This window comes from Glossina fuscipes, unplaced genomic scaffold (assembly GCF_014805625.2).
Source record: "Glossina fuscipes isolate IAEA_lab_2018 unplaced genomic scaffold, Yale_Gfus_2 28, whole genome shotgun sequence".
NCBI classification, from domain to species: Eukaryota; Metazoa; Arthropoda; class Insecta; order Diptera; family Glossinidae; genus Glossina; species Glossina fuscipes.
Window position 1 is genome coordinate 5,906,452 of NW_023998423.1, and position 8,673 is coordinate 5,915,124.

Consider the following 8,673-nt stretch of genomic DNA (forward strand, 5'->3'; position numbering starts at 1 on the left):
TTTCTAACTTCTCTAACCCGCTAGCGGACATCCTTCGCAAGTATTTTATTTTTTCAGAAATATTTTCTGCTTTAAAAGCATAAAAGTACATGAGGGTACCTTCGTCGAGACGGTCCCCGAGCAACTACGAGGCTGAGTGATGGGATATGGGAAGAGTCACTTCTTCCGTCAAGGAATTAACTTTCTTGCCATGTGCTTGAGAATTTTAAAGTTTATATATTTGAAATCTCGACCCACTTCTCTGGCCCTAAACATTCCATGTTCCTTTAAAAGTCAAACTACACTACAAGCCATAAAATCATTAAATTAAATGTGGCCTGGCAGAGCGACTTCGGTATCGCAATTTTTTGAATATTTTTTCAAAATAATTTTTTTTTGACGCTTAAAGTATGCGCAGATTGTGGGAAAGGGTTTTTAACCCGAGCATGGACATGGCAGCATTTCCCCAAACTGTACGTGCAAGCACGCACGCGTTAAGGTGACAGCATTTTCAACGAGCAGATTTTGTTTTAGAATCGTTTGCTTGACCAAATATAAGCGATTTGATCTCCTTGTGAAAATAGATAGCATTGAGCGCCGGGCTGTCTTGAAAGGCATTACGTCTTCGTAAATTAATAACGATCTGCACGCGGTGTGTGAAGACTCTGCAGCATGACGGTACCAGTTTACATGATCGTTTGATCGGTACTTGACCGGTCAAAAGTTGCACATACTGGTGAAAACATTGCTGAAAGGTCGTCGAATTAGAGTTAGAGAGAATGTAGTCAATATCCAAGGTACGTGTTTGTCACATGTTGATTCACGCTTCACGAACGAGAAAGTTGACCGCACGGTTGTGCTGTTACAGGTCGATGGGTAAGAAGACAGAATTGCATGACTAGAATTTCGATTTGTTGGCCCATCCAATAATTGCTCCAGACAGAGAGATTTGCATAATGAGACGTATTTTGATTTGTGTAAATCATTCTATTAAGAAAGCAGCGAATTATTAGACAACTATTCGGTTGATTATATTATTTTTGGAGGAAATCATGTCCGCGATAGTGACTAATATTAGAATTTTATTACGTCTAGTTCCATCAAGTGTCAAATAAATATTTTTGCTTAATTTATTACAGAGACGTAAGTCCTTAATCCGATATGGTCAAGTATGGGAGTTAGTCAGACTTATTGTCTGCTCTCCTTACAAGTTTGAACTTGCTTTGCAATTTTCTGGCAGAAAATCTTTCCGAAATTAGTCGCTTACAGCTATCCACATCAGTTTACCTGTACACGTGATTTCTAGAAAACTTTAAGAATATTACGAATCTATTTTACATAAAATTTATGCATCGGGGTTCTTCTCTTTGCTAAGCAAGCCTTTCAAAGCCGTTGTTTGGTCTGTTTGCTCGCATTATCTACTTCTGGAGTTTTTTTTTTCAACCACTTTTCTTTAGAAATATTTACTAAATATATAAAATTGACTTTAGAGCTAAGAGCATAGACTAGTGTGCATTACTTTTCAACATTGCACTAAGGGCTCTCCTGGCGCGTAAATTGCTCTACGAAATAATTGAATAGTGATCTTAAATTCAACTTAAGGTAAAAAATGCAGAAAACTGAGTTGTGTCGTAAGCAAGGTATCCATATAATGCATTTAAAGAATTTGAAAAAGAAAAAAAAAAGTTAATGCTTGGAGTTTTTTTAAAGCTCTATCTAGGAAATGAAGATGAATGCTATCAATGCTTTTAAGCGCTAAGCGCGAAAGCCGTGTTTCCCGTGTACACACAATATGGCACAATATTAGCGGAGATGTTAATTTCGTTACTGGTTCTGATTTCTACTTGACGAATCCTTCTTGTCATATTTTATAGTTACCTTGTTTTTGGCATCAACTTAGCTATTAACCCCTCTTTGTTAGGAAGATATCCCCAGTTTAAGATGCAATGCACTTTTCCCAATTTTTTCCACAATTTTATTATTGCCTTAAGAGTTCAGGAATGACGTCTGAAAGGAATTTTTCTTACATAGGTCCGGAAATCGATTTTTCCAATCAAACCGCTTGAAATTGATAACACTTTGCAAAAGCTGTGTTTCTAGCTGATCGTATCGTTGTCTCTAATAGATCTTAACCTTTGACTTCAAATCTCAAGTAATGCTTCATAGAAACCCAGTATTCCTAAAATCAAGCCCACATAACACACATAAAACAATGTTTTTAAACCTTGCTACGCTTCATCAGCTGTCGCATAATGTGTCAAGAGGGCGTTTCGATTTTTGTTCTGTGACTTTTCGGAATGCAGCCAAGGAAGTGCTACCAACAATCAATATAGTTGTGTAATTGGTCTTCCATATATAATAGCCATAGTTTCATGTTTACAAGGTAGCATTATCCCGTAAGCTCACATGAAAACTTTGCAGTTAAAAAAACCCGTTTAAAAGTGAATGCAAATTTCTTGCAACCACATCGAGATCGCGTAAAAGATCGCGAATAATATTTAAATTCGCAGTATTCCACACTCGGCACTATAGGTTTTGTGAAGAAAAGTATTACAATTGGTACATTCCAGCCGGTTTGGAATCATGTTCACATAAGTACCCAAATGGGTTAAAAGCGAGAGTCAAGTCAATATCCGCGGCCTTTAATCTCAGTGCGGTAGAGTTAGTTTTGATCATAGCTAAGCGAATGCCCAATCGACAAAGGCACTTGTCGCTTGGATTGACCTCCACTAGGCTGTTTATTTCTTTCTTCCCTCCTCTTTCTGCACTTCTTTCTAGCAATCACCGCACTTAGGATTGGTCATATTAAAAAATTTTTATTGATAATTTTTTCCATTTTCTGCTACTGCCACTTGAAAATTATTGATCCAGTCGAAAGTGGGTATAAATGAATGGCCAAACATTTCAAATCATTTGAAAAATCTCAACTGAAGCTATTTAAGATTGAAGTCTGATAATGAAATCCATTCAGCCAATCACGAAATCAAACAATTAATCGCTCAATCATCTCCTGCACGACAAAGGAGAATAATTTAAAATTCCAAGTTTTGTATCATGACTTGTCTAAATCTAGTGAGAAAAGATTATTGATTATTTTATCAAAGAATTTATTGAACGTTGAGAACTGAGAACAAACAACAGAATCCAGTAGGCTAACCACTGAAGCAAATAAATAATCGCCATATCATCTCGTATATGAACACAACTCGAAATTTCAAACATGAATATTGAATTTGTTTAAGGTGAAGCGATAGGTAAAAGAATTTCAAAAATGCTTTCTTAAGAGAACAAAGCCAAGAAAGAATATCTAACGAGTACTTAAACGGAGCTGATATCACACAATTGAATCAATCAAGTTAAAGATCAATATAAATCGCAGGACAGATAGCAGTTACAAAAGGAGCAAATGCCGCATAGTTGATTCCATCATTCCATTACAAGTTGCGATACGTTTATCGTGGATATAAACTGTGATATTACGATTGTTACTGTTATTATTATGAATCACAGCGAATCCGTCATCACAAAAAGTGGTCTATTACTTTAGTATGACAAATTGAGTATTTGCGTCAACGCAGTAACTTCACCATATGATGCTCCCTGTGCACCCATTGACCTTATTACGATTGTTCTAACTAAGCAGTGAGCAGTGTGAGGCGAATGATTTAGTTTAACTTGAATTTTATACATTTCTCTTTTCTTTTTTTTTGCACATCAGACATCAGATAAAGGATTTATTTAAAGCGAACTCTTGATAAACATCGACCGTGAAACACTCTCTATGCTCTATGGCGTCCAGCAAAACTTATTGGAGTTTAACGGAAATATCCTTTCCCGTTCACTTAATTCGATAAAATTATATTCCAGTAGAGTAGTATAAAATTCGTATTTGAAAAACTTTTCTTTTATGTAAGAAGCACAAGAACAACACAAGAAATTGATTAAATTATGACAAACTGTTGGCTAACAAAATATTGCAGAGCAATTAATATTCGAAATTGACGAAAATATCTCAAAGAGATCAATAATAAAAATACACTCAATGGAAAATTTATCCGAAGTACTTAGCACTTATTTAAAAACTCTGCAGAGGATTTGGTTTAGCAAATGTTTTGCTCTTCATGCTTAATATGCAGTTGTAGGCAATAAGCATTAACATGCTTCGATCGAATGGGAATCTTCATTCCATGTGGTTAAGTTTCGACCTTAGCCCGTCCCTAGGATACTTAACATCACAACTTAATATTGCAAGAGATTGTGAACCAACCAAAAATACGCATACGTTAGCGAAGAAAAATATTTTAAAAATGTAAAAAGTAAAAAATTCAAAATATTTCTGTCCACGAATTGTGATCTTTACAAATGCCCAATTAAAACTTGGATAAAAATTATATTCCAACTTATAGTTGAAGCGTCGAGCGTGTTAGCAAACATAGCCGAAAAGTGGCTTTAAAGCTAATAAGGATAAGGTGTTTGCGTTTTCTGTAAACATATAATCAATTGTGACATTTTAATTGTTTCTAGCCAGCTATTAATCAGATCGTATTGGCAACGTATCCGCGTTAGTCGAATCCTAGATTTTCGATAATTCGCCGCTGATTAGCCGTTGCTTAACTGTAGGATGACGGAAGCGAAAACATTTTATTTGAATGTAAAATTCGAAAAAATGATAAAATAACCGTCGGCTAGGTAAACGTGCGATAATGAAACGGCTCTTAATGCTTTTAACCCCTTATTTTACATATGAAAGAAAAATAAAAGAATTGGAAAATAATTTCTTTTTTTTTTTTTACATTAGTAATCGTTTAAAGCTTTAATTTACTTTTTTCCCAAGTTGTGTGATTTTCGTAGTAATCCTCTTGTAATCCTTTTTTGGAAGTTTGTTGAATAGTTTAAATCATTAGCTTTTCCTTTTTTTGCCTTTTTTTTGTTTGTTTTAAGGTAGTCTCACTCTTTGCGGTTGTTGTTGTTGTTGTTTTTTTTATTTTTATTTTTTTTATATTACACTATACTATGCGGTTTTTCCTTAATATCAGAGTTTTTTTTCATTTGTATTGTGTTGTGATTTTAGATAATTACACGCAGCACATACCGCAGAGCTAAAATGCTTTAACACACGCTTTTGAACGCATAACAAATAGCACTTTGGTTAATCCTTTTATGATATGGTTAACTGGTGTTCACCAGTGCTGTGCGTTGTCACAGTTAAAAAAACCTATATACATACATATATATATATATATGTATATAATAGAACCATAAATTTATCCTATTTTTTCCTTTCCTTGTCGGTCGTTGTCGTTTCACTCTAGCTATTGTTATTATTTAACACCTTTTTCCTTATAATCTTTTTCATGCATTGTTGAAAATTTTATTTCATAGAAAAATTTTCTTTTTTATTTCACTCTTATTTTCTTTAAACACGAAATATTAATCAATTTACTTTGCCTTCACTAAAGCTTCATTCATTTATTCATACATTCATTTACTCCCATTGTTAACACAATTATTTTATGGTATATTCACACGTTAGTATTTCATTAAAAAAAAAAAAAGAAAAAACCAACAACACTTTGTATACAACTTAAATATCCTTACAATTGTAGACTCTGTATATATTTTGTATGTATGACACTCGCGTATATCCGTTGGAAGAACATGTATAAAACTTTCTTGCGCACACAAAACATTTATATTGAAAACGTTTTACGTTTACTTATTAGAAATACCATCAAATTGTTTGAATATCCCGGCAACGTATATTTCGCACAAGCTCTCACAATTAACACATCTTTCTCGTTCAAAATTCAAAAAAGCACTAAAAAAGTATGGAAAATGGAAAATCTTACGTTCAAAGAGAAAAAATCGCTTGCATGCAAGAAAGACGACGGCATCCTCTCAAAAAAAGACCACTGTACAGAGCAAAACAAAATTTTACTCTCAACAAATCGGCAACACTGAATTGAGCTCGCTTAGCCCATATTACGGGTTTTTGTGCGTGAAGGATATACTCTTGTTTTGCTTTGAATTTGCATTCTCTCTCTCATTCTCTCAACAATTTTGTTTCACTAGCGATACAGATACGTGCTATGTTGGACAGCCACAACGCATTTTGTACATTTGTATATCGGGTGTGGAATGTATTATTATTTAATAAGTGGAACTAGTTTATATACTTCACAATGATTTTATATCATAAGTAATAGATTTAGAGGAAGTGAAACCACACAAATACTGAACGAAAACAAAGAGCATGAATGCTTCTAAGAGAAAGTGGAAAGAGTTTGATATTGGAAGAGACATTTGTAACTTTAGTAATAACATAGTTTCTACACTTAAAAGAGAATACTTTCTCTTCAAATGTTTTTTTTATTACTATTTATGCAGAGAAATTTATAGGAACTGAAAAATTTATAAAAATAAATCTCTTTATGAATAGCAAGCCCTCATAAAGGCAATGTTTAGCTAAGTATCTTCGATACTATTTTATCGAACGTTGTTTTTATTTTTACTTTAATTCATTAGGTCAGTTTAAATTGCAGCTCGCAACCAGCAAATTGTTTATATTTCCTTGTTGCGTGTTGTTCGAATAAAGAGATTTCTTTTTGCTCTTTTCTTATAAATTCATAATAAATAAAAATGTTTATAAACAAGCACTAGCAACATTGAAAATAGTTTAGCTACATCCTTTGTCAAAAGTTTACGTTTCAAATTCAAATAGAATAAACAAAGTAGTTAATAAATTTGATTATAATAAAATATGTGGAAATAGTAACCTTCATAGCAATGTCGGCATTCGGTAGATGAAGCCAATGCCTTCATTAAAAAAAAAAAAGAAGGGAAATGTAGAAAATTTAATTGTTTGCATCTTTACACACCATTAAACACTACGCGGTTGTTAGCTAAACCTAATTTCTACGTTAGAAGTCGCACCAATCGAAAAAAACTGAAAGCAGAGAAGGATAATAAATTATATTAATTAGCAGTTATGAAGTTTCACGCACACATACGCACGCAAACAAACGCACCGGAGCACGCACTCGTACGTACACGACTATAAATTTATTAAACACAGTAATAAAACCCTTTTATGAAATCATTTGAAGAGAAAAACATTTTCCTGCTTTGTTCTTTTTTTTTTTCTGGCGTTACTGTTAACGTTGTTGCTGCTGGTTTGGTTCTGGTTAAGGCTTTTGTTAAGCCAAAGGTCACAGATGCGTTACAGTCCACAACAGTAACCGCGGTAACAGTATTATAGGCAATCAAAGACCGTAAAGCCTTTACACATTTTTAAACCACACTCGTGAAATTAAACTTTATGAGCATGTAATGAAAACAAGCGAGAAAATTCTACACACCTTTGAGTGAATTTTTGGACACCTATACTGGACGATAAAAGTGCATAAAAGAAACACCCTTATATCTTGCAATTTCTAGGCGTGGGCATTGGATTTATGGTAACAATTTTTTAGATGGACCTCACGGGTTTCTGGCTGATTTTAAGGCAAATTTCAGTTAGAAAATGTGTTCGAAAATATTGTTTAAAATGTTTTCTTGACTTTAAATTCTACTAATCTTTTTCGCTCTTCTAAAACTGTAATAATTGGAAGAATTAACAGCAGTTTAAAATTCGATCTGCAGATCTCAAGTAAAACATCATACAGGGGAAGAAGCCGGCATTTACGCATTTATTCAAAATTCATTAGGAAAGATTAGATGAAAAATTCGCTTAAAACGAGTCACCAATTAATATATATATATATATATATATATATATACATCCGCTATGTCTATATATATGTATATAATATAGACATATATAGACATATATATATGTATATACATCAAGTTAACGGATACGTACACATACTTACATAAGTTGCATACATGCGAGCAAACACGTATGCACACAGATGCCCATTTATATATAATATGTATACATATATATTTTTATAGATCTGTGTATGTTTCCCACTGTTTGTCTGTTGTCCGCTGTTGGAATGGCGTGCGGAGTATCCAAACTAGCATACCTTTAAGGAGACTATGAATTGTACATAGTGAGCACACAATATTATAAAAGGATTTACAAAAAAGCAAGTGACTAAAGTTAGGACGAAATATCGTTATCCTTTTATAGGGGCTAAAAGGGTTGTAGCGGTCGAAAACTTTATCAATAAATTACATTGGAGCTATATGAAAATGCGATATAATTACCTGAATTTTTTTGCTTTGAGAAAAGTCTTAACGTCACTTACCCGCAATATGAACATTGCTGAGGTAATAGTCTGCCAAATTTCCAACCAATGCAGGTTGCTGGCACATTGTTTAAAGACTGGTTTCAATTCTTTACTATTCCTGGTTGGAAAAAAGTTCTGTTATTTTCCAGCTTGATATGTACCTGGCTTATGTAGACGAAGAACTTAAATTTCCATGAAATCCATTTTTTTTTACTTTTATTTATAAGCACAACAGTGTTTTCCCCAAATCTTAAATCAGTCGGAGTAAAACTCTAAGAGAAAGAGGACGATAGGTGAATAGATAGATAGATATACAGATAGACAGATAGTTGGAGAGAGATATAGAGATAAATAGATAGATCGAGAGAGATGGAAAGAGATTGAGAGGGGGAGGTGGGGAGAGAGAGAAAGAGAAAGAAAGAAAGAGAGAGAGAGAGAGAGAGAGAGAGAGAGATAG

The 8,673-nt window shown here is 33.7% G+C and overlaps 1 protein-coding gene across 1 annotated transcript in view; it reads right to left on the minus strand.

The window, feature by feature from the left end:
- The window catches only part of LOC119636816, a 128,361-nt gene extending 122,583 nt beyond the window's left edge, over window positions 1-5,778 (minus strand). The window contains exon 1 of the mRNA XM_038032461.1: window positions 4,802-5,778. The gene's annotated coding sequence lies outside the window, so the exon portion shown is untranslated. The remainder of the gene's footprint in view (window positions 1-4,801) is intronic.
- Window positions 5,779-8,673: the final 2,895 nt, after the last annotated feature.